Raw genomic sequence first — 24,981 nt, forward strand, 5'->3', positions numbered from 1 at the left:
CAGAAATCTTCAAATTTACACTTTGGAAAATTATTCCCACACATACTGGGAACATTTATTTAATGAAGTGTTTGCCAGTTGTCTCTACACATTGTGTACTAAATGGTCCATTTGTTTTGTTTAAAGGTCTGGGATTCCTAACACTAGGAATCAGAGTGAGTTTCTCTATTTGTACCGACCCTAGTACACCATAGGAGTCAAAGCCACATTTACCCATTGAAGCATATGTGCTTTGATCTGTGTTTTCAAGCCATACTTTGTTAAATTTGCTGGTAATATTTACAACGAGAGGAATTATAGGAACAGGAGTTGGCTATACAGTGTCTCACATGTGTTCAATAAGATTGTGGCTGATTGCCTATCCCAACCCCTCAGCAACCTTCTTATCAATATCAAACAATAGTCCCCTCTTTCATGGTAAATTCTGACCTTCTGTGACCCCGCACCTAGCCCTCACTCACTCAAATAGTCATTTCAGAGGGCAGTGTAGTGTCAACCACAATGCAGTGGGTCAGGAGTCACACTGGGTAAGGAAGGCAGTTTCCATCCCTAACGGACAATACTGAACCAAAACACCTTCTAAGACAATTGACGATAGTTTCACATTTACCGTCATTGAGATTAGTTTTCAAATTGGGATTCATGAAGTTTTATTTTTAATCAAACTGTCCGGGCATGTTATGGTACACCTCTGCCACAGGTGGGACTTGAATGCAGGTCTTCTGGTTCAGAGGTAGAGGCACTACCACTGTGCTACAAGAATCCCAATCAGGATTAGAGTGAAATTCAAGGTATATTAGTGGGATTTAATCCCACGTTCCCCGAGCAATAACCTGGGCCGGTGGATTCCTGATGTAGTGACATTACCACTACACGATGCCCAAAAACATTGGAAGATTTTGGAGGAAGATAAAGCCATTCAGCCCATCATGTTAATGCTAGCCATAAAGAGCTTTCCAGCCTGATCCCTTACTGTAGCTCTTGGTCAGAAGTGCTTCACTTTACAGTTAATTGATACAGTGAATGTTTATCATTCGCAGATCGTGACTTTCCTCAGCTTTCATTTCTTCTCAAAGACACTCTTTGTCCTCCAATTCCTCAACTAAAGTACAATCCCTAGTGTGGCTATCCTCCATGGTGTAAATAACAGCCACAGTCAGAGGATGGGAATCCTGTGGCGTGTAACTCACCACCTGACACCCCAAAACCTGTCCATCATCGACAAGGCACAACTCAAGAGTGTGATGGAGCACTCCTGGATGGGAACAGCTCCAACAACACTCAAGAAGCTTGACACCATCCAGGAGAAAGTGAGGACTGCAGATGCTGGAGATCAGAGCTGAAAAATGTGTTGCTGGAAAAGCACAGCAGGTCAGGCATCATCCAAGGAACAGGAGAATCGACGTTTCAGGAAATTTCCTGAAGGGCTTATGCCCAAAATGCCGATTCTCCTGCTCCTTGGATGCTGCCTGACCTGCTGCACTTTTCCAGCAACACGTTTTTCAGCCTTGACACCATCCAGGACAAAGCAATCCCTGCTTGATTGGCACCACATCCACAAGCACCCACTCCCTCCACCACTAACACTCAGTCACAGCAGTGTGTACCATCTGCAGGGTGCACTGCAGGAAGCTCACTGCAAAGTGGAGGAATAGCACCTTTGGAACTTTACAGCCCTTGGGACACAACATTGAGTTGAACACCCCAGGGTTTATCAGAGCTTCTCTCAACACAGTCAACATATTTTCACCCAATCATCGTCCCCATTACCATTGATCTAGCTGACTATCAATAACCCATCTATCTGCCTACCCTTAATTCTCTCTCTCTCGGCTCTCTCTCCATCTATCTGCTCAGTCCTACAAACACCTCCCTCCCTCCAGCCCCCATCATCAACATAAATACCACTTTTCCCTGAGATACCACTTTTCCCTGAGATGCCACTTTTCCCTGAGATACCACTTTTCCCTGAGATGCTACTCATAAAGAAGGGTCACTGCACTCTGTTATTAACTCGGTTTCTCTCTCTACAGATGCTGCCAGACCTGCTGAAATTCCCTAGCAATTTATGATTCTGGTCCAGATTTCCAGCATCTGCAGTTCTTTGTTTTATTAAAGAACGTGGAATGATGGATTCTGACAAGTTCTGACGAACCTATCCCAACAGTCACTGCATCAGAGGTCAGATCAGTTTTCCTTTGTGTGAATCCAAGGAAAGCGATGGGACCAGACGGAGTACCAGGTCGTGCACTCAGGGCATGCGGACATCAACTGGCAGAGGTCTTCTCGAACATCTTCAACCTCTCCCTGCAGCAAGCCACTGTCCCTGCCTGTTTCAAGAGGGCCAACATCATTCCTGTGCCTAAGAAGGCTCATGCAGCATGTCTCAATGATTACCGCCCAGTGGCCCTAACTTCGGTGGTCATGAAGTGCTTTGAAAGGCTGGTCATGGCATTAATCAACTCCAGCCTCCCCACTACTCTTGACCTACTCCAATTTGCATATCGGACCAATAGATCCACATCAGATGCCATATCACTTGCCCTTCACTCCTCCGTAGAACATCTTGACACCAAAACCAGCTACATAAGAATCCAACTCATTGACTACAGTTCAGCCTTCAACACTATTACCCCCTTGAGACTGATCACTAAACTTAGTGATTTCAGATTAAGCCCCACTCTCTGCAACTGGATCCTCTGTGGCCTGTTGGTCAGGAAACTATCAGTGAAGATTGGGGACAATATTTCATCCTCACTAATACTCAACACAGGAGTCCCCCAGGAATGTGTACTCAGCCCCCTAATGTACTCACTGTATACCCACGACTGCATCGCCAAATACCAGACTAATGCCATTTATGAGTTCGCGGTGACACCACCATAGTCGGTCAAATCTCAGATGGCAATGAAACAGACCACAGACGGGAGGTGGAAGATCTGGAAAAATGGTGCACTGAGAACAACCGAGCTCTCAATGACGGCAAAATCAAGGAACACATTATTGACTTTCAGCGGGATGCTACTCATGCCCACCTACACATGAACAGCACAGAGGTGGAACGAGTGGACAGTGTCAAGCTCCCAGGAGTGGTCAGCCACAACAAGCTTTCTTGGACTCTTCATGTGGACACACTGGTTACAAAGGCTCAACAACGTTTCTTCTTCCTCAGGCAGCTGAGGAAATTTGGCATGACGGTGAATACCCTTGCCAACATTTATAGGTGCACCATCGAGAGCATTCTGTCTGGATGTGTCACTACCTGGTATGGCAACTATACCATTCAAGATCTGCGACAGTTACAGAGAGTGGTGAACTCGGCCCAGACAATCACAAAGGCCAACCTCCCATCTACAGAATCCATCTACCAGGCCCATTGTCAAGGAAAGGCCGCCAGCATTTTCAAAGATCCATCCCACCCTGGCAATGTTTTTCTACAAACTCTACCATCGGGGAGAAGGTACAGAAGCGTGAACACACGCACCAGCCGGTTTTGAAACAGTTTCTACCTTACTGTTGTTAGAATACTGAATGGACTCAAACTCTTAACATTCACCTGTACCTATGTTTCTGTTTTTGCCACTGTTTACCTATTACTTACTATCTATGTTACTTAACTCCGTGATCTGCCCGTATTGCTCGCAAGACAAAAGCTTTTCACTGAGCCTCGGTACACGGGACAATAAACTCACTTCAATTCAATTCAAGAAGCACCTCAACCAGAAAGGAAAGAGAAACTCACTCCACGAAGACGGTAATTCGTTGATTATTGATGGGAAGTGGTACGGGTAAGGGATGTTCTGATGGGCTGAATGGCCACCTCCTGTTCTTTATTTCTTACAGCGTAATGTTCTTGGATATTCACTTTGCAGCCACTCGGTGGGTAATGGAGACCAGCAGCCCACACAGTAATTTTCCTGGGTTTGGCTCAATGAATGCCAAGGGTAATGACTGTTGCTGCACTTTGCACTTTGCCCAGTCCCAATCTGAACAAAGATCACCACGACATTGAGGCACATCCCATAAAAACACACCAACCTTACTGGAACAAACATTCACCCCCTTTCATTCAACCCCCCCAATTATCAATTACCCCCATAATATTCACCCACTCCCTTTCGGTTCCTTGTAAACAATCAGCACCAACCCCCCAAAATTCACCCTCTCCCCTTCAATTCTCTATAAACAATTATCCCCAAAACCTCAAACATTCACCGCCCATTTTCAATTCTCCATGAACACTTAGCACCAACCCCAAAACTTCACCATCTCATCTTCAACTCCCCATAAACAATTACCCAACATTCACCCTCTCTCCTTCAATTCCCCACAATTAGCCCCAACCTCCAAACATTCACCCTCTCCCCTTCAATTCCCCACAATTAGCCCCAACCTCCAAACATTCACCTTTCCACTCCGCATTAACAATTCTCCCAAATATTCACAATCTCTCTTTCAAATTCGCATAAACAATTTCGCTCAAGCATTCAAAATATCTCCCTTTCACAGTTCTCCACCCACCCCACTATAATTAGTCCAAATTTTCAAACCACATAGACTCAACTCTCATTCTTCAATGACGCGCCCCCACAGCCTGGTATACCAGACCCGCTGAAAGATTCATCCTTCCCTCCGATCCAACACCTCCCCCCCCCATAATTTCCCCCAACCCCACCCCCTAACAAGTGCTGACTGCAGCTCCCAATATCCCAAAATCCCCCCCAATCCCTGTAGGAATTGGCCCCAGGATGGAGTGAATCTGCCAGTACACGTGGCCGCGCTAGAAGCGAGGGTCCAGCTCAGACTGTGACTGTCATAGCCCCAGAGAGGGGAGAAGGGGTCTCACCGAGTAACCCCGGGGTCTGGGACAGCAGCTCAGCACCACAGCCAACAAAACCCACCACCAAACTCTCGAGTCAAACCACACCGAAACAGAGTCGCGGGAGGAAGCTGTTGAGGCTGAGTCATTGCCAACAGCAAACTGAGAGTCAGTGTCAGTAAGAGGGACAAACGACAGGCCAGAGAGAGATTAAACCAGACAGGGAGAACTTAGAAACTTAAATGTAAAGTGAGACACAGACCGAGAGCCGGGAAGCCAGTTCCCATTTTCAGGATAAGAGGGAGTTGACAAACCTCAGTTCGCCTTGTGTTCAGGGAGTTGTTCTATTGCTGAGCTGGCCCCATTCTGTGTATAACGCATTGTTCAAAAAACGACATGAAACTCGCACAGTTCCAGCCCCACTCCACCCCCTCTGTGTTCAAAGTGATTTCTGGAGTGATGCTGGCTGCCTGACACAGTCCACCCCCTTGTCACTCAGAGTTGATACACAGGAACTCCTCCAATCTGACACACACACACACTGCCGCCCTCCTTGAGCCGACAAAGGTGGGAGTCTCAGCTCTGCTCATGTTGCTAGCAACCCCAGAAACCGCCAGTTCAAATCCCAGCCTGACACTTGCGTGTTTTTGTTAAAAAAAAAGGTACAATCTAGAAATAAAACGTAGCTGCGCATCAGGAAAGGTTGTTGTTGTAGTGCCCAGAAAACACCAGCTGGTCCACTTTAGTTAAAAATCACACAACACCAGGTTATAGTCCAACAGGTTTAATTGGAAGCACACTAACTTTCGGAGCGCTGCCGGACAATCTCCTGATGAAGGATAGGCACTCGGAAAGCTAGCGTGCTTTAATAAGAGGAGCGCTGGCGTCACCAGCCCCAATGCTATGTGACTCCAGTCCCATACCCACCCTGGCTGTCTCTGAAGTCCCAGGGACTGGGCTCTCCGAGTCTTTCTCATCCAAGGATTTCCCTCAGATTTCCCCCCTCCCCCCACCCACACTCACTTCAGCCCAAACACCTTTTCAAAATTCACAGCATCATTAGAAGTGTCTCTGTACAGAATGAGGCCATTTGGCCCATCATGTCTGCAGTAGCTCATTAAACAGACATCATTACCTAGTGCGAATCTCTTTGTGGTTTTCCTACACCCTCACCACCCTTTCCATCCAATGCTTCTCTTAAATGCCCACATTACATTGTCAGGCAGTCTATCCCAGACCTTCATTAATCACTGGGTGAAAATGGCTTTTCTCGTTTGACACTCGTTTCATTTGCAGATCACCTTAAATCCATGCCCTCTTGTTCTTGTCCCTTTTACACGTAGGAATAGCTTTTCTCTACCTGGTCTGTTCAGCCTACTCATGGGTTTGAAAACCTCTATCCTCTCTCCTCTCAGTGCCCTTCTCTCCAGCATCTTCAACCTATGCACATTGCCAAAGTTTCTCATCCCTGGAACCATTTCTGCACTCTCTCTCCAATGTATTCCCATCCTTCCAATCATCTGAAGCTCACAACGAAACACAATACTCCAGCTGAGGTCTAACAAGAATTATTGGGACCTGTTGGAAATTGTAACTATTTTGCTGCTGTTCTTGCCACTAAAATGTAACAGGTTTACCTACTTTTGTTCAGCAAAATGCTCTTCCTTTTGAGTTCACAAGGACAAACTATGCCACCCTGACCTTCACCCAGGCTGGGGCAAGGAGCCAGGTCCCAAGTAGACCTCAAGGGGATGGAACCCAATGTTTTTGGAAGCAAGCCGATCCACACTGACCATTCTAGTTGAACACCAACTAGCCACGAAACGACACGACCAGCTATCCTTAGTAGCCACACACACAGACGACAAGCAACATGAATTCGACTGGGACAACACTACCATTATAGGGCAAGCCAAACAGAGAACAGCCAGGGAATTCCTAGAGGCATGGCACTCATCCACAGACTCTATCAACAAACACATCGACCTGGACCCAATATACCGGCCACTACAGCGGACAGCTCGAACTGACAACAGGAAGCGGCAGAGACAGGCCACTATAAATACCGGAGAAAACAGCACAGAAGCGCTTCACAGGAGGCTCCCAAGCACTGAGGATGTCACCTAGACAGGGGACGAAACGTTTGCAAGACAAATTCCCAGCTCAGCGAACAGAACCACAACAACGAGCACCCGAGCTACAAATCTTCTCCCAAACTTTGAACTGACCATTTGCCACCCCCCTCCCTGAATCACAATATGTATTTGTACATGCATGCTGTCATCTGGAGCCTGTGGAGAGTATGGTGGAGATCCCTAATTTCTGTCCATCATGCAGCTTACCAGGAATCTCACCTACTCATACCCTGCACTGGAACACATTACAGTTATATCCTGCAGGACCAGATCATCAGAGTGTAGCAATCCTCTCAGAGTCAGTCTGTTGCCAATGGAAAAACAGATGTGGAGATGCAGGTGTTGGACTGGGGTGGACAAAGTTAAAAATCACACAACACCAGGTTATAGTCCAACAGGTTTATTTGGAAGTTGCAATACACTGTAATCTTTTGCTGTAAATTCTGTATCTTATGATCCCACTCCACAGTTACCTGATGAAGGAGCAGCGCTCCAAAAGCGAGTACTTCCAAATAAACCTGTTGGACTATAACCTGGTGCTGTGTGATTTTAACTTGGAAAAACAGAGGCAGCGTTCCTGCCATCGATGTGCTTGGGTGGCTCAGTGGTTAGCACTGCTGTCTCACAGCACCAGGGACCCAGGTTCCACCCCACCCTCGGGCAACTATCTTTGTGGAGTCTGGCCATTCTAAATCGCCCATAGTGTCCAGGGATATGTTGGTTGGGTGGATTTGCCATGGGGGTGATTGTGAGGACTTGAGATCAGTCAAAAAGTGTGTTGCTGGAAAAGCACAGCCAGTCAGGGAGCAGGTGAGTCTGATGAAGGGCTTACTCTCAAAACATCAACTCCCCGCTCCCTGACCAACTGTGCTTTTCCAGCACACTTTTTGACTCTGGATTTGCCATGGGGAATGCAGGGTTACAGGGATAGGGTAGTGGAGTGCACCTGGGTGGGATGCTCTTTGGAGGGTTGGTGTGGACTTGATTGGCTGAATGGCCTACTTCCACAGTTAGGGATCTTATGATGTCCAACAATCTTCAGGCCTGTGAGGTAGCTCGAGCCAGGTGACCAGCAGAAAGCTTCTTCGCTTTGAGGATGCTTGTAAATGGATGCCTAAACACTGGCTGTTGCAGCTGGTAAAAGATGAAGATGGCAATGCCTCCTGGGGCTGATACAAACACTATTCACAATATACATAAATGGTTTAGGTCAGGGAACCAAATGCAATACCTTGGTTGGGAATGGGTGCAGTAAGGAAGGTGAGGAGCTGTTTCAGTGTAATTCGGACGGGCTGAGGGAGTTGGTAAAAGCGAGTTACCTACAGTGTAATGTAGAGGTTATTCATTTTGGTAGCAAAAACAGGAAGTCAGATTATTATCCAAATGATAATCAACTGGGAAGTAGGAAGGCACAATGAGCTCTGGTTATCCTTGTACACCAGTCACTGAAAGGAAGCATTGCAGGTGCAGCAGGCAAAATGGAACATTAGCAAGAGGGTTCAAGTACAGGAGCAGGGACGTCTTGCTGTAATTGTACCAGACCTTGGTGGGACCACACCTGGAGTGTATTTGTGTAGTTTTGGTCCTATTATCTGAGAAAGGATATTCTGACAGGAGAGAGATTGCCATGAAGATTTACCAGACTGATTCCTCAGATGGCAGGACTGATGTATGAAGACAGGCTGGATTGGTTAGGAGTATATCCAATGGTGTTTAGAAGAATGAAGGGGGTTCTCATAGAAACTTATAAAGTCCTATCAGGACTAGACAGGTAAGTACAGGAAGGATGTTCCCAATACTGGGGGAGTCCAGAACCAGAGGTAACAGTCTAACATTACTGGGTTGGTCATCTAGGACTACAACAAAGCGGGCTTGAGGAGCCAGATGACCTACTCCTGTTCCTACTTCGTATGGTCTTCTGAAGATGAGGAGAAATGTCTTCACTCAGAGGGTAGGGGAGCCTGTGGAATTCACTGTCACAGAAAACGTTTGAGGCCAAAACGTTGAATGTTTTCAAGAAGGTGTTAGATATAGTTGCTAGGGCTAAAGAGATCAAAGGTTATGGATGACAGCAGGAGTACTGAGTTGGGTGATCAGCCATGATCACACTGAATGGTGGAGCAGACTTGAAGGGCCAAATGGCCAACTCCTGCTTCTATTTTCTATGTTTTTATGAGCACCAATAGCTACAGCAGCTTGGCAACAGGAACCAACACAGAAAAAGTCCAATACACAATTTGGCAGCTTTGTGTATGGGAGTGCCTGTCTTTCACAGCCATTGGTGAACAAGCACCAAGTGTAAACTGACTCCTCATCCCCGGGATAACCAGAATCAATCATTCACGTGAGATCATCATCTCCCGCACAGGAAAGAAGACCAACACAACCACAGAATAGCATCTCCTCCTGGGTACGTGCATGTTCAATGGTCAGATTTCAACAGTCAATCAGTTAGCAATCACATTGCCTGCTGATACCCTGAGATCAATAAATCTTAGTCAGGCAAAGACAAATGACTGGAGTTAAGGTACAAATCAGCCAAGATCTCATTGTATTGGAGAGTGCAGTTGAGGGACTGAGTGACTCCGTCTAGTGTCTGTCCACCATCTACGAAGCACAAGTCAGGAGTGTGATGAAATACCCTCCACTTGCCCAGAAGGATACAGCTCCACTCAGAAAGTTCAACACAATATAAGACAAAGCCTCCAACTTGATTGGCATCATATGCACTAACATTCACTCCCTTCACGACCAATGCAGCAGTGTATATTATCTACAAGATGCACTGTCATAATTCATCAAGGCTCCTTTGACAGCACCTTCCAAATCCACAACCGCTCCCATCTAGAATGGCAAGGGCAGCAGATACGTGAGAACACCACCACTTACAAACTCCTCTCTGAGACCCACACCATCCCTGCCTTGGAAATACCATAGAATCCCTGCAGTGTGGAAGCAGGCTATTTGGCCCACTGAGTCCACAACAACCTCCAAAGAGAATCCCACCTAGAACTAATCCCCTACCCAATCCCTGTAACCATGCATTCCCCAAGGCAGATCCACCCGACCTACATAGCCCTGGACACTATGGGTAATTTGGCACGGGCAAACCACCCTGACCTGCACATCTTTGGACTGTGGGAGAAAACTGGAGCACCCGGAGGAAACCCACACAGACACGGGGAGAATGTGCAAACTCCACACAGATGGTCACCCGAGGGTGAGATCGAACCTGGGACCCTGACTCTGTGAGGCAGCAGTGCTAACCAGTGAGACACTGTGCCAGCCTTATCACCAATCTTTCACTATCGCTGGGACAAAATCCTGCAGCTCCCTCCCCCACAATGATGTCGATGTCCCTACATCCCAAATGCTTTAACGGTTTGAGGAGGCAACTCACCACCACCTTCTCCAATTAGGGATGGGCAATGGTCCAGCCAGTGGCACCCACATTCCATGAACAGATAAAAAGGACATACCCAAGAAGTCTCTCAATTGGTCTCTTCTCCACTGTGTTACCTCCCCCCTACATGGGAGCCAATCACATTGTTGCTGGCAGGCAGAATGCCTTTTCCATCAGTAACTGGTCACTAGGCCACAGACCAGTCAGCTACACGTTGCTATCCAAAGCTCCATTCCTACACAGCCCTTGGGTATAGCTCATCTGCAAACTAAGTTTCCATTACTGCTTGAGTAAGTAGTTCTGTAAACAGCGCTTTCAATAAGTGTCAGGTTATTTGCTACTAAAAAGTGCAACAATCCTTCCAGTCTTGGTTTATAAAACATTTCTTTTCTTATTTCATCTACAACTAAAAATACAAAACCATTTTGTTAAAAATGTCGTGCGAGAGGTTCGTCATGAGGTGAGATTAGACAAATTATTCTCCAGAATTTAGAAGGTTAAGGATTGATCTAATTGAGGTCTTCAGGATATTAACGGGGAAAGACAGGATTGATAAAGATAAATGATTTCCACTGGTTGATGATTCCAGAACCAGGGGACATAGTCTAAGAATTAGGACCAGGCCATTCAGGTGAGATTAGAGTCGATTAAATCAACATTTTGGGCAAAAGCCATTCATCAGTAATGAGGCAGGGAGGCTCTAGGGTGGAGAGATAAATTGGAGGGGGTGGGGCTGGGGAGAAGGTAACCAGGAGTATAATAGGTGGATGGAGGTGGGGGTGAAGGTGATAAGTCAGAGAGGAGGGTGGAGTGGATAGGTTGGAAGGAAGATTGACAGGTCCGAGAGGTCATGAGGACAGTGCTGAGCTGGAAGGTTGGAACTGGAGTAAAGTGGAGGGAGGTGAAATGAGAAAACTGGTGAAGTCCATATTGGTGCCTTGGGGTTGAAGTGAGATGTTAGAAAGCACTTCTACACTCGAAAAGTAGTGGAGGTTTCAAATAGTCTTCTTCAAAAGATGGGCAATCCTAATTATAGGAGTTGGGAGGTCATGTTGCAGCTGTACAGGACATTGGTTAGGCCACTTTTGAAATATTGTGTGCAATTCTGGTCTCCCTCCTATTGGAATGATATTGTGAGACTTGGAAGAGTTCAGAAAAGATTTACAAGGAAGTTGCCAGGGTTGGAGGTTTGAGCTATAGGGAAAGGCTGAATAGGCTGGGGCTGTTTTCCCTGGAGCATCGGAGGCTGAGGGGGTGACCTTATAGAGGTTTATAAAATCATGAGGAGCATGGATAGTCGAAAAGTATGGTGCTGGAAAAGCACAGCTGGTCAGGCAGCATCCAAGGAGCAGGAGAATCAACATTTTAGGCATAAGCCCTTCATCAGAAATGTCATGGAAAGGGTAAATAGACAGGGTCTTTCCCTGGCGGAAGGGAGTCCAGAACTAGAGGGCATAGGTTGAGGGTAAGACGGGAAAGATTTGAAAGGGACCTAAAGGGCAACGTTTTCACGCAGAGGGTGGTGCGTGTATGGAATGAGCTGCCAGAAGAAGTGGTGGAGGTTAGAACAATTATAACATCTAAAAGGCATCTGGATGGTATATGAATCAGAATTTAGAGGATTATGGGCCAAATGCTGGTAAATAGGACTAGATTAATTTAGGATCTCTGGTCGGCAAGGATGAGTTGGACCAAAGGGTCTGTTTCTGTGCTATACATCTCTATGATGCTATAACTCTATCATTGTTAAACTTACATTTGAGAGAGTCAACTTTGTATTAACTGGGAGCCCAAGGCAGGCCTGTGGGGTTAGGGGACAGGTCAGCCATCATACTGAATGGCAGAGCAGACCCAAGGGGCTGAATGGTCTACTCCTGTTCCTATAAAGACTACCTCCTGGTTTTTGCCATTCTGCAAAGGGCTGACCTCTAGAAAGGGCCTTTAATCAGAGGGGTTTAGAGGGATATGGGCAAAATGCTGGCAAATGGGACTAGATTAGATTATGATATCTGGTAGGCATGGACGAGTTGGACTGAAGGGTTTGTACATCTCTATGACCGTATGACATCCTCCGCTGATTCACAAGTGAGCAATATGTGCACAGCGAGATCCCACAAACAGCACTGTATTTTGAGATGCACGATTAATTACTCTGATTTTGGTTGCAAGCCTAACATTGGTCAGGCAAACTCCACACTCTTTGAGAATAATGGCCATTGATGCTTTATTTCCAGCTGAGAGAGCATAAAGGGCCTGATCATGAAAGGAGGTGCCTTTGACAGTGTTGCTGACTCTCGGTGCTGCTCTGGGAAGGATAGCCCAGATTTTTGCTTCAACTCCAGTCTCTGGTGTGGAGTGCAACCATGTGACTCAGAGGAGCTGGGTGTGGGTGTGGTGCCCCTTTAAGGCAATGATGTGATGCAGTGCAATCCTCTCTGAATTACTCTGCAGTAAACATTATAATCACTTGGGTTTGCAAGTGAGACCTGTCAAAGAGTTTAAAAACAGAAAACAAACAATGACATTGATGAGCTGGCCTGTTTGACTAGCTACTCAGAAGAGTGAAAACTTTCTGCTTCAAGATCCCTTCAGCACAAAGGAAGTTGAAAACCATACAACTGATGTCTTAGTGGGTTGGACCAGTGGAGAGGTCTTTTTATTGGCTCCCCAGCTACACACCCTCTCAAAAATGACACAAATGCGCACAGTGGAGCAGTTAATGCATGCCCTGCGGTTTCCGTCCACAGTAAAGACTGTGCTGTGTAGATTGGAACAGCATTAAACTGGTGACGGCAAAAATAGACATTTTAACTCTCGCTTCACTGGCACAGATGGTTTCTTTTCTGCTGTTGCACATCAAAAATGTGATAAATAAGAAAAAAATACAGTTGTGGTAATTTATATTCTGTGCGGCTGTAACATGTGTATCCTGTACTCTTCTGTTCCCCTGAAACACTTGTATTTATAAAGCACCTGAGAGAATTTTCACTGTACCTTGGTACACGTGGCAATAGTGAATTGAATTATCAATGCATTGCCTGATTTATATGTTGCTGGATTGCTATTTTTCCCCATTTGTCTCTCTTTACTATCGAAAAGAGATGAATTCAAGAAAAGATGCCACACTGTCTTTAAAGGATTGTTGCACCAGAAAAATGAACACCCCGCATACACATACACACAGAGACAATGTTTTACATTGGTTTGAGGACTGTCAGTTTGCGTCATAGTCTCTCATTGTACTTCTACAAATTAGCAATTCTTCAAAATTTATTTTCAAACTTTTCTATCAAAGTAGCTAGTGTGGTGCTGGAAAAGCACATCAGGTCAGGCAGCATCTGAGGAGCAGGAAAAGCGATGTTTCGGGCAGGAGCCCTTCATCAGGAAGGGTAATGAAGGATCTTTGCCTGAAACGTCAATTTTCCTGCTCCTCGGATGCTGCCTGACCTGCTGTGCTTTTCCAGCACCACTCTAACCTTGACTCTGATCTCCAGCATCTGCAGTACACACTTTCGCCTCTGATGTAGCAAGTATGCGCGCTTACAGACTCACTGCCTGAAACTGCCTCCTGTAGCAGGTTTCCCTCAGTGCCTGGCCCTCCATATCTGGGCTGAATGCTACTAGCTCTGGAACCTAGGTTATGGGAGTGTCATACGTTTCTTTACCAACTGCTGGCAGCTTGGAGTTGGGATACAGATAGACTAATCCTTCCCTGGACCCCATTTAAATAAAAACTGATGAAACATAGTATAACAAATGTCACAATTGTAAAGAAAAGACTTAAAATTAAACCAAGTATGGGCAGGAATGATGGCACAAACCAGCCCCCATGGTGCCCACCAATCACAGAGCAATTGCCATTTCTATGCTGAGGCTAAGAGTTTATTTGGAAGCACTAACTTTCAAAGCGCTGCTCCTTCATCAGGTTATCAAACACCTGAAGGATCAGTGCTCCGAAAACTAGTGCTTCCAAATAAACCTGTTGGACTATAACCTGGTGTTGTGTGATTTTTTTTAAACTTTGTACCCCTCAATCCAACACCGGCTCCTTGAAGTTCAGGGTGGATCTAACTAACAGGAGTACAGGATAAATCACAACTTGAGTCTCAATGAGAAGTGGCCACTTGTCTCATACAAGATTGGGACAAGTTGCATTAACTAATTACAAAGCCTGTCAGAAGTCAGAAATATCACAACGGTCTCCGCTGGGACCTAATGACAGACTACTGGGCACTCCAGGCCAAACCATGTGACATCTTTGGTTGGAGTCTAATACAATTTCCAACAACAACCCTTTCTGAACCATTACCTTTTACTATAGCTTTAATTCTCAAATACAGACTAAAGCAGGTTTACATCAAACCTCCAACTTTGCAGCAGGTGTTGGAGCCCGTTGGGCCATTCTGATGTTTCTGCTCCACATGGACATGTTCATTTTTATCTTGCTAGATCAGCATATCTGATCGCTTATTCAGCCCCTGTGTACTTTGAAATGCATCGGTGCCATTGAATGGGGAGAGCTAGTTAGATCATAAGAAACAGGAGCAGAATGAGGTCCTTTAAGCCATCTAGTCTGCTCTGCCATTCAGTGATATTCTTCTCAACTCCATTCTCCTCCCACCTCCCTGTACCACTTGATTTTCCTGACCAATCAAGGACCTATCTAAATCTTTCTTAAATACGAAATGGCCTGGCCTCCACAGCCCTCTGCAGCAACGAGTTCCACAGATTCCCCACACTCTGGTTGAAGAAATTAAGGCAATGGGTTGTGCGTGGGAAATCATGTCTTACAAAACTTGATTGAGTTTTTTGAGAAAGTAACAAGGAAGGTTGATGAGGGCAGAGTGGTAGACGTGATCTATATGGACTTCAGTAAGGTGTTCGACAAGGTTCCCCATGGGAGACTGGTTAGCAAAGTTAGATCTCATTGAATACAGGGAGAACTAGCCACTGGGATACAGAACTGGCTCAAAGATAGAAGACAGAGGGTGGTGGTGGAGGGTTGTTTTTCAGACTGGAGGCCTGTGAACAGTAGAGTGCCACAAGGATCGGTGCTGATCCACTACATTTTATCATTTACATAAATGATTTGGATGTGAGCATAAGAGGTACAGTTAGTAAGTTTGCAGATGACACCAAAATTGGAGGTGTAGTGGACAGCGAAGAGGGTTACCTCAGATTACAACAGGATCTGGACCAGATGGGCCAATGGGCTGAGAAGTGACAGATGGAGTTTAATTCAGATAAATCCGAGGTGCTGCATTTTGGGAAAGCAAATCTTAGCAGGACTTATACACTTAATGGTAAGGTCCTAGGGAGTGTTGCTGAACAAAGAGATCTTGGATTGCAGGTTCTTAGATCCTTGAAAGTAGAGTCGCAGGTAGATAGGATAGTGAAGGTGTTTGGTATGCTTTCCTTTATTGGTCAGAGTATTGAGTACAGGTGTTAGGAGGTCATTTTGCAGCTGTACAGGTCATTGGTTAGGCCACTGTTGGAATATTGCGTGCAGTCCTGGAAAGATGTTGTGAAACTTCAAAGGGTTCATAAAAGATTTACAAGGATGTTGCCAGGGTTGGAGGATTTGAGCTATAGGGAGATGCTGAACAAACTGGGGCTGTTTTCCCTGGAGCATCGGAGGCTGAGGGGTGACCTTATAGAGGTTTATAAAATCATAAGGAGCATGGATAGGGTAAATAGACAAAGTCTCTTCCCTGGGGTGGGGGAGTCCAGAACTAGAGGGCATAGGTTTAGGGTGAGAGGGGAAAGATATAAAAGAGACCTGAGGGGCAACTTTTTCACGCAGAGGGTGGTCTGTGTATGGAATGAGCTGCCAGAGGATGTGGTGGAGGCTGGTACAATTGCAACATTTAAGAGGCATTTGGATGGGTATATAAATAGGAAGGGTTTGGAGGGATATGGGCTGGGTGCTGGCAGGTGGGACTAGATTGAATTGGGATATCTGGTCGGCATGGACAGGTTGGACCGAAGGTTCTGTTTCCGTACTGTATGTCTCTATGACTCTATGACTCATGTGATTATTACAGTAATAACTTGTTTCCGATACAGTGATATCTAATGTGGAAATATGCTGCTGGGCACATAACAAGAATGTAAATCAATGCAAATTTGACAGTGAACTAACAGAAGTTACTTAATATAAAGTTGCATCAGCTCTCCAGCACAGAAGTAGATAGTTTGATCCAATCGGTTTATGCTGCTTTTTATGTTCCACATAAGCCTCTTCTGACCTTAGTGCACCTAACTCTATTAAACAGTTTGCCCGAAAACCTGATAAGAGTAAGTGAGTGGTAAAAATTGGTAAAAGGAGTATAATGTGTAATAATTGAAGACTTTCCACTTTGCTGGGAAGAACAGAAAAGCAAAATGATATTTAAATGGGGGGAAGACTGTTGAGTGACTATACAGAGGAATCTGGGTGTCCTTGTATGTGAATTAGGAAAAGTCAGCATGCAGTACAGCAAGTAATAATGAAGGAAAACAGAATATATATGATTATTGGAAGGATATAGAGTATAACATTGAGAAGGGTCTCCTTAATGAAACAGGGAAGCTTCATGAGCTAATTCCTGCTTTATTCAGGAAGATTAAGTTCCTTGAAAGTAGAGTCGCAGGTAGACAGGGTGGTGAAGAAGGCACTTGGTACACTTATCTTCGTTAGTCAGTGCATTGAGTATAGGAGTTAGGACATCAAGCTGAGGCTATACAGGACATTGGTGAGGCCACTTTTAGAATACTGTATACAATTCTGGTCGCCCAACTACAGGAAGGATGTTGTTAAACTAGAGGGTACAGAAAATATTTACAAGGCTGTTGCCAGTTCTGGAGGGTTTGAGCTGCAGGGAGAGGCTGAAGAGACTGGGACCTTTTTGCGGGTGCACAGGAGATTGAGGAGTGACCTTATCAAGGTTTATAAAATAATAAAGGGCATGGATAGGATAAATAGACAAGGTCTGTTTCCCAAGGCAAGGGAGTCTTAAACTGGAGGGCACAAGTTTAAGATAAGAGGGGAAAGATTTAAAAGGAACCTCAGGAGCAACGTTTTCACACAGAGGATGGCGTGTGTATGGAATGAGCTGCCAGAGGACATGGTGGAGGCTGGTACAATTGTAACATTTAAAAGGCTGCTGGATGCGTATATGAATAGGAAAAGTCTAGAGGGGTATGGACCAAAAGCAAGAAATGGGATAATTTCAGTTGAGGAGATCTGGTCAGCACAGATGAGTTGGATGAGTTTCCTAGCTGTATGGGTCTATGACCCTATAAGTTGAGCTTATACCCTTTGGAATTCAGAAGAATGAGAAGTGACCTCATTGCCATATTTGGATTCTGAGGGGACTTGACACAATGGACACTGAGAAGATGTTCTCCTTCAAGGAGGAACCTACAACTAGGGGCACAGTTTGAACAGGTGAGGATCCTGAAGGAAGCAGTCAGTGTCACCTAGACAGCGAAGCTGTGTAAGAGCTAGAGATCAATGTGAGAGGGGAGGTGCCTCCTGTAGTCAGCTCTTGCTTCAGTACAGCAGAAGAAGGTGAGTAATGGTAATTTTTTTCAGCGATTCTATTTGCAATACATAGTTTTTAAAATTACGCGATGGCAGGTCAGCTTGGCCAAGTGGAGTATACATCATACTGTATACGTGGAGTCATGGAAATATCATGTGGTCCAGATGAAGACAGCTGCAGCAAGTGTCACCAGGTTTGAAAGTGGAGTGTCAGTCTGAGTCACCATTGTGTATCTGTGAGGCAGAAAACTCAATGAATAATGTTTAGAAAAGGTAGTAGGTTAGAAGCAATCAGACAGCAATGGAATGGGTCACCATCCGACCAGCAGAGAAGGAGTCTCTTGAGTCAACCGTATTCTCTCTGGGTATGGATGAGGGTAATGGTTCCTCAGGAGGAGGAAGCCAGAACCAAGCCTGCAGTACCATGGGTGGCTCAGCTGAACAGGGTGGGATGAAGAAGAATGGAACAGCAGTGTTAATAGGAGGATTCCACAGTCAGTGCATCAGGCACTGTTTCTGTACGAGCTCACGTGACTCCAGAGCACTATGTTGCCTTCCGGTGCCAGATTACACAACGCCTCAGAGTGGCTCTAGAACATCCTTTTGGAAGAGGGTGATCAGCCAAAACTCATAGTCTGCGTTGGTACCAATGACTCAGGTAGGAACAGCAGTGAGGTCCTGACAGTAGATTCCAGCAAGGGAGGAAGATATTGAAAGGTAGGACTTTGAAAGCAGTAACCTCAGAATTACTCCCAGCCCCACCTGCTAGTGAGCATATAGCGAGACAATAACGTTACTCAACAACTTGCTGGGAAGGCTGGTTGAGTAGAGTGGGCATTAGGTTACTGGGGTATTGGGACTAGTTCTGGGGAAGGTGGGACCTGTATAAGCCAAGCAGTTTACACTGAGCCAGAACTGGGACATGTATCCATGCAGGTAGACACTTTAGGGTTGTTAGGGAGGGTTTAGATTAGATCGGTGGAAGGTGGGGGATGGGAACCCGAGGGGAAACTCAGAGCAGGGAATGGGAAGTGGAAATTTAACAAATGACTGTGAAAGATAGAGGAGGCAGAGTTTAAAATATGTAGCAGACAAAACTGGCAGTGTTTCTGGCAGCAATATCTCTAAATGTAGAACTTTCAGGCAGGATAGACAAAGGGTCAAAAAAGTGTGTATGTGTAGCCCTATTGGTTAATACAGCACCGAAACAAAATAGGTGCAGCCATGTCATGGGGGAAGAGTTACACATGCAAAATGATTGGGAGATTTCCAAGTACAAAATCAACAGCACAATGATAGCTGTGGACTTCATCTACCCTAACGTCAGTTGGGATACAGACAGTGTAACAGGCACAAAATCTTGAACTGCATTCAAGAGAGCTTTTTTACTCTGTACATAACGAGCCCAATGAGGGAGGGCTCACTTCCAGATTCATTTCTTAAGAAATGAAATTGGGCAAATGGATGAAATAGCAATTTGGTGACCATTTTGGTGAGAGGGATCATCATAAAGTTAGAAGTCACTCAACATCTGTTGGACTATCGGCACAAGTCAACCCCACCGTCCCGTGGCCCAACATTTCAACTCCCCCCTCCCACTCTGCCGAGGACATGCAGGTCCTGGGCCTCCTCCTTCACCACTCCTTCACCACCCAACGCCTGGAGGAAGAATACCTCATCTTCCGCTTCGGAACCATTCAACCCCGGGGCATCAATGTGGACTTCACCAGTTTCCTCATTTCCCCTCCCCCCACCTTACCCGAGCTCCAACCTTCCAGCTCAGCACCGTCCTCATAACTTGTCCCACCTGTCAATCTTCCTTTCCACCTATCCGCTCCACCCTTCTCTCTGACCTATCACCTTTATCCCCACCTCCATCTACCTATTGCACTCTTAGCTACCTTACCCCAGCCCCAACCCCCTCCCATTTATCTCTCCACCCCCGAGGTTCCCAGCCTCATCCCTGATGAAGGGCGCCTGCCTGAAACATGGATTCTCCTGCTCCTCGGATGCTGCCTGACCTGCTGTGCGTTTCCAGCACCATTCTAATCTTGACTCTGTTGGACTGTAACCTGGTCTCATGTTACCTCTGACTTTGTCTACCCTCGTCCAATACCAGCACCTCCATCTCATAATACGGTTAGATCTAGCATCATTTTTGAAAGGGACAAATGCAGAACAGGACCAAACATTCTAAACTAGGGCAAAGAAAGCTTTCTGGATAGTTGGGGGTGGGAAGCGGGGGAATTAGATATCCACTTTCTTTCCAGGACCCAAGTCCGCACTGTACAACCTCATTTTTAAATGAAGAGCTTACACTGAAAATGTCGACTCTCGGATGCTCCTCGGATGCTGCCTGACCAGCTGTGCTTTTCCAGCACCACACATTTTTGACAAGGAAAGCTTTACCAAACTGAGGGGTGATTTGACAAAAATGGACTTTAGTGAAAGTCTGTGGTAAATCAGTAGGAGGCATTCAAAATGGATTCTACAGGCACAGAGTGGACATGGCCCTGGAAAGAATGTGGGTATCTAATTCCCCTGCTCCCTACCTCCCTACCTTCCTATTCATATACCCATCCAAATGCCTCTTAAATGTTGCAATTGTACCAGCCTCCACCACATCCTCTGGCAGCTCATTCCATACACGTACCACCCTGACCTGCTGTGCTTTTCCAGCACCACACTCTTGACTAGGACATCTGGTTGGCAGCATTAAACTGACGAGTCTGTTTCTGTGCTGAACAGTTCTATGGCTCTATAACTCGGAGGAAGTAACCAATAAGATCTATGGGGATCATGCATTGGACAAATGGACTTTAGCAGGGACAAAGCTCGGTGGAATGAGAAAAGAGGTTCTACTGAAGGAATGTGAGCAGCTAAATTAAGAAGCTGAGTCAGAAAAGAAATACTCTCCAGATTACTACCTGAGCCATGAGCTAATTGGCACAGGATCAATAATGACAAATGCGTGTTTCAAAGGTTAGTGCACAAGACATGGTTTCAAATTTCTGGACATTGCCATCAGTACTGGGAAAGAGGGAGCTGCTCCATCAAAAGGGTCCACCTGAAAAATGCTGCATGAAAATTTTAAAAATCAAAGTGTAGTGAGAGGTTTTTACCAGGAGGTGAAATGAAGGGACAGAGTGTCACTGAGTTAACAGGAAAAATAGAGACAAATATGAATGATTTGTTGATAATTACGGAGATGTGGTTACAGAGAGAGCAGGTCTCAGAGTTGAATATTCAAAGGTACACAGTGTTTTGGAAAGATGGACAAAAAGAATGGGGTGGTGTAGCTTTGTTTTTAAAGACCGAGATCAGTCCTCTCATGAACAATGATTTTGGTACTCAAGATCAAGATGTAGAATCAGTCTGAGTCGTATTAAGAAACAGCAAGGGTAAGTGGTGTGTGTCTAATCTATAGGCCCCCTTACAGTAGTTCCACAATGAGACAGTGTATAAACCAGGAAATACTAGCGCTTGTAAGAAATAAATAATAATGACAGGTGACTTTAATTGGCATATAGACAGGATTAATGAAATTGGCAAAAGTAGCCTCAAGAGAGAGTTCATACCGTACATCAGAGATTGTTTCTTGGGGCAAATAGGATAAATTTACATTTTGTATTGACAACTTGGATGCAGAGATGGAGTGTACTAAAACCAAGTTTGTAGATGACACTAAAATAATTAGAAAAGTAAGTTGCAAAGAAGAAACAAGAAACGTATGAATGGATCTGGATAGGTCAGTTGCATAGTTTAATATTTGTTTAAATGGAATTTAACGTGATAAGTGTGAGGTTATCCATTTTGGAATAGAAAGACAACTTCTTATCGAAATGAAGAGAAACTTCAGAGTGCTTCGGTGCAGAAGGATCCATTGTCCTGGTGAATTAATCACAGAAATCTAATGGAACATAGCACAGTACAGGTCCTTCAGCCCCCAATGTTGTGCTGGCCTTTTATCCTACTCTAAGATCAAACTAACCTACATTGATTTCATTGTACTAACTTCCACGTGCCTATCCAAGAGCCACTTTAATGTTCAGATACAGCAGGTAGTAAGGAAGACCAATGAAATGTTGGCATTTATTGCTAAAAGAATAGAGTATAAAAGGATGTGTTTTTGCAACTGTATAATGTTCTAATGAGACCACATTTCGTTCCTTTCTTGAGGATGGATGTAATTGCATTGGAGACAGTTCAGAGAAGGTTCACTTGATTAATTCCAGAGATGGGGGTTTGTCTTATGAAGAGAGATCAAACAGTTTGGGCTTTTATTTGCTGGAACTTAGAAAGAAAAAAAGAGGAGATCTAATTGAGGGATATGAGATGTTAAAGGGGGATTGACAATGTAGACATGGGGGATGTTTTGTTATATGGAGCAATCTAGAACATGAGGTCATAGTTATAGAGTCAAAGAGAATCATACAGTCTCTCAGAATTGAGACAGGCCCTTCGGCCCACCATGTCGATGCCAGCCAACAAACACCAAACCACATTAAACCCACTTACCTGCACTTGAACCATAACCTACTGGCATTTTAAGTGCTCATCCAGATGTTTCTCAAATGTTGCGAGATTACCTGCTTCAACCTTCTACCACCCTCTGGGTGAAAAAATCCTTTCTCGAAATCCTCTAAACCACTTTCTCCTCACCTTAACCTTGTGCCCTCTGGTCTTTGACATAGCTGTCAGGGGAAAGAGTTTCTCATGAGTTACTTTGTCAGTACATCTCATAATTATGTAAACCTCAATCAGATCACCCCTCAGCCTCCTCTGCTCCAAGGAGTTTTGGATAAAGGGTAACAGATTTAAAACCGATATGAGGAGGAATTACATTTCTCAGTAGGTTGAGAACTTGTGGAATTCTCTACCTCAGAGTGTGGTGGATGCTGAGATCCTGAATAAGTTTAAGGACAAGATAGTCAGATGTTTAAGTAGGAATGGGTCAACGTGTTATGGAAAGCAGGGAGGAGTGTGGAGTTGAGGCTGAGATGAGATCAGCCACGATCATTTGAATGGCAGGTCAGACTTGAGGGGCTGAATGGCCTCCTCTTGTTCCTGGTTCTGATGTTCTTATTTAACAAGGTACCACATGGCAGACTGCTGAGAAAAAAAAAAGCCAATGGTACACTTAGGAATGTAATGAGCTGGGTTCAGAATTGACTCAGTGACAGGAAACAGGGGGTTATGGTTCATGGATGTTTGTGTGAATGAATGCAGTTTCCAATGGTGTTCCACAGGACTTAGCTTCCTTCCTGTTTGTCATATACTATAGTGATTTAAACTTAAATATAGGAAGCATGAATGGGAATTTTGTAAAGAATACAAAATGAGGCAGGTCATTGATAGTGAAGAAGATGGCAGCAGGAAGATGTCAATGCTATGGTTGAGAAAGCAATCTGGAGAAATGCCAGGTGACACTGTGGGGAGGGAAGCAAAGCAAAGGAGTACACAATAAACAAGAAGGTACTGAGAGGGATAGAGAAGGTGAAAAACCTTGGAGTGCAGGTCCTTTATTCATTCACAGGATGAGGGCATCACTGGCAAGGCCAACATTTAATGCCCATCCCTAATTACCCAGGGGGCAGTTAAGAGTCAGTCACATTGATGTGGGCCTGGAGTCACATGTAGGCCAGACCAGGTAACTTTTCTTCCCTAAAGGACATTATTGAACCAGATGGGGTTTTCACAAATCAGCAATAGATTTGTGACCATCATTGATATTTTCATAGAGTGATAGAAACATTGAATCCCTACAGTGTGGAAACAGGCCATTCGGCCCAACAAGTCCACACTGACCCTCCGAAGAATAACCCAGCCAGTCCCATCCCCCTACCTCATTATCCGATATTTACCCCTGACTAATGCACCCGAACCCTTTGGGCAACATAGCATGGCCAATTCACCTAACCTGCACATCTTTGGATTCTGAAAGGAAACTGGAGCGCCCAGAGGAAACACATGCAGACACAGGGAGAGTGTGCAAGCTCAGTGGTTAGCACTGCTGTCTCACAGTACTGGGAATCCAAGTTCCATTCCAGCATCAGGCAACTGTCTGTGTGGGTTTCCTCCAGGTGCTCTGGTTTCCTCCCACAGTCACACGGTCAGGTAGATTGGCTATGCTGGAATTGTTGGTAGTGATCAGGGTAGGCCAGGTGAGTTAGCCATGGCAAATGTGGGGTTAAGGAATATGGTAGGGGTTGGATCTAGGTGGGATGTTTTTTGGAGGTTCGGTGTGGACTTTAACCACACTATTGGGATGGTATGATTAGACTCTTAATTCCAGATTGTATTGAATTTAAATTCTATTATTTACAATGGTGGGACTTGAACTCGTTCCTCAGAACATTCCTTGGGTCTCTGGATTAACAGTTCAGCGATAATACCACTAGGCCATCAGCCAACACCTTCCTTCCCACCCCCCCCCCTTCCGCTGTCACACTTAAGGGTAGATCAGGTGGTAAAGAAGGCATGTGGGATACTTTCCTGCATTGGGCGAGGTATTGAATTGCAGGCTGTAATGCTGGTTAGGCCACAGCTCGGGTTTTTGTGTGCAGGCTAGGTCACCACATCTCAGGAAGGATGTAATTGTCCTCAAGAGTGTACAGATTCAAAAGAAAATTGCCAGGGCTAGAACATTGCAGCTTTAAGGAGAGATTGGATAGACTAGGGTTGTGTTCCTGAGGACGGGGAGACCAAGGCGTGAAAAATGGAGGTGTAACACAATAACAAGGAGCTTGGACAGTGTGGACAGTGAACAGCTGCTTCCCCTTTGCCAGGACACACATTTAAAATGACTAGGTTAGAGAGAACATGAGAAAAGACATTTTACACAGAGGGACTGGGACATGATGGAATTCACTGGCCGGTTTGGGGGTTGAAGCAGAATCCTTACCTCATGAGGGGTCATAGTTTTAAGCTGGTTGGAGGAAAGTATAGAGGGGATGTCAGAGGTGGGTTCTTTACACAGAGTTGTGAGAGCATGGAATGCATTGCCAGCAGCAGTTGTGGAAGCGAGGTCATTGGGGACATTTAAGAGACTGCTGGACATGCATATGGTCACAGAAATTTGAGGGTGCATACATGAGGA

The 24,981-nt window shown here is 45.2% G+C and overlaps 1 protein-coding gene across 2 annotated transcripts in view; it reads right to left on the minus strand.

Moving 5' to 3' along the window:
• LOC140467492 (monocarboxylate transporter 1-like) overlaps nucleotides 1-24,981 on the minus strand; it is a 64,341-nt gene that overhangs the window by 34,302 nt on the left and 5,058 nt on the right. The window contains exon 1 of one of the 2 annotated variants that reach the window (XM_072563907.1): nucleotides 5,134-5,296. The exons of the other annotated variant lie outside the window; for it this stretch is intronic. The gene's annotated coding sequence lies outside the window, so the exon portion shown is untranslated. Of the gene's footprint in view, nucleotides 1-5,133; nucleotides 5,297-24,981 lie in introns of those variants that run through there. 2 annotated transcript variants of the gene reach the window in all.

Source organism: Chiloscyllium punctatum, chromosome 45 (assembly GCF_047496795.1).
Source record: "Chiloscyllium punctatum isolate Juve2018m chromosome 45, sChiPun1.3, whole genome shotgun sequence".
In the NCBI taxonomy this organism is placed as follows: Eukaryota; Metazoa; Chordata; class Chondrichthyes; order Orectolobiformes; family Hemiscylliidae; genus Chiloscyllium; species Chiloscyllium punctatum.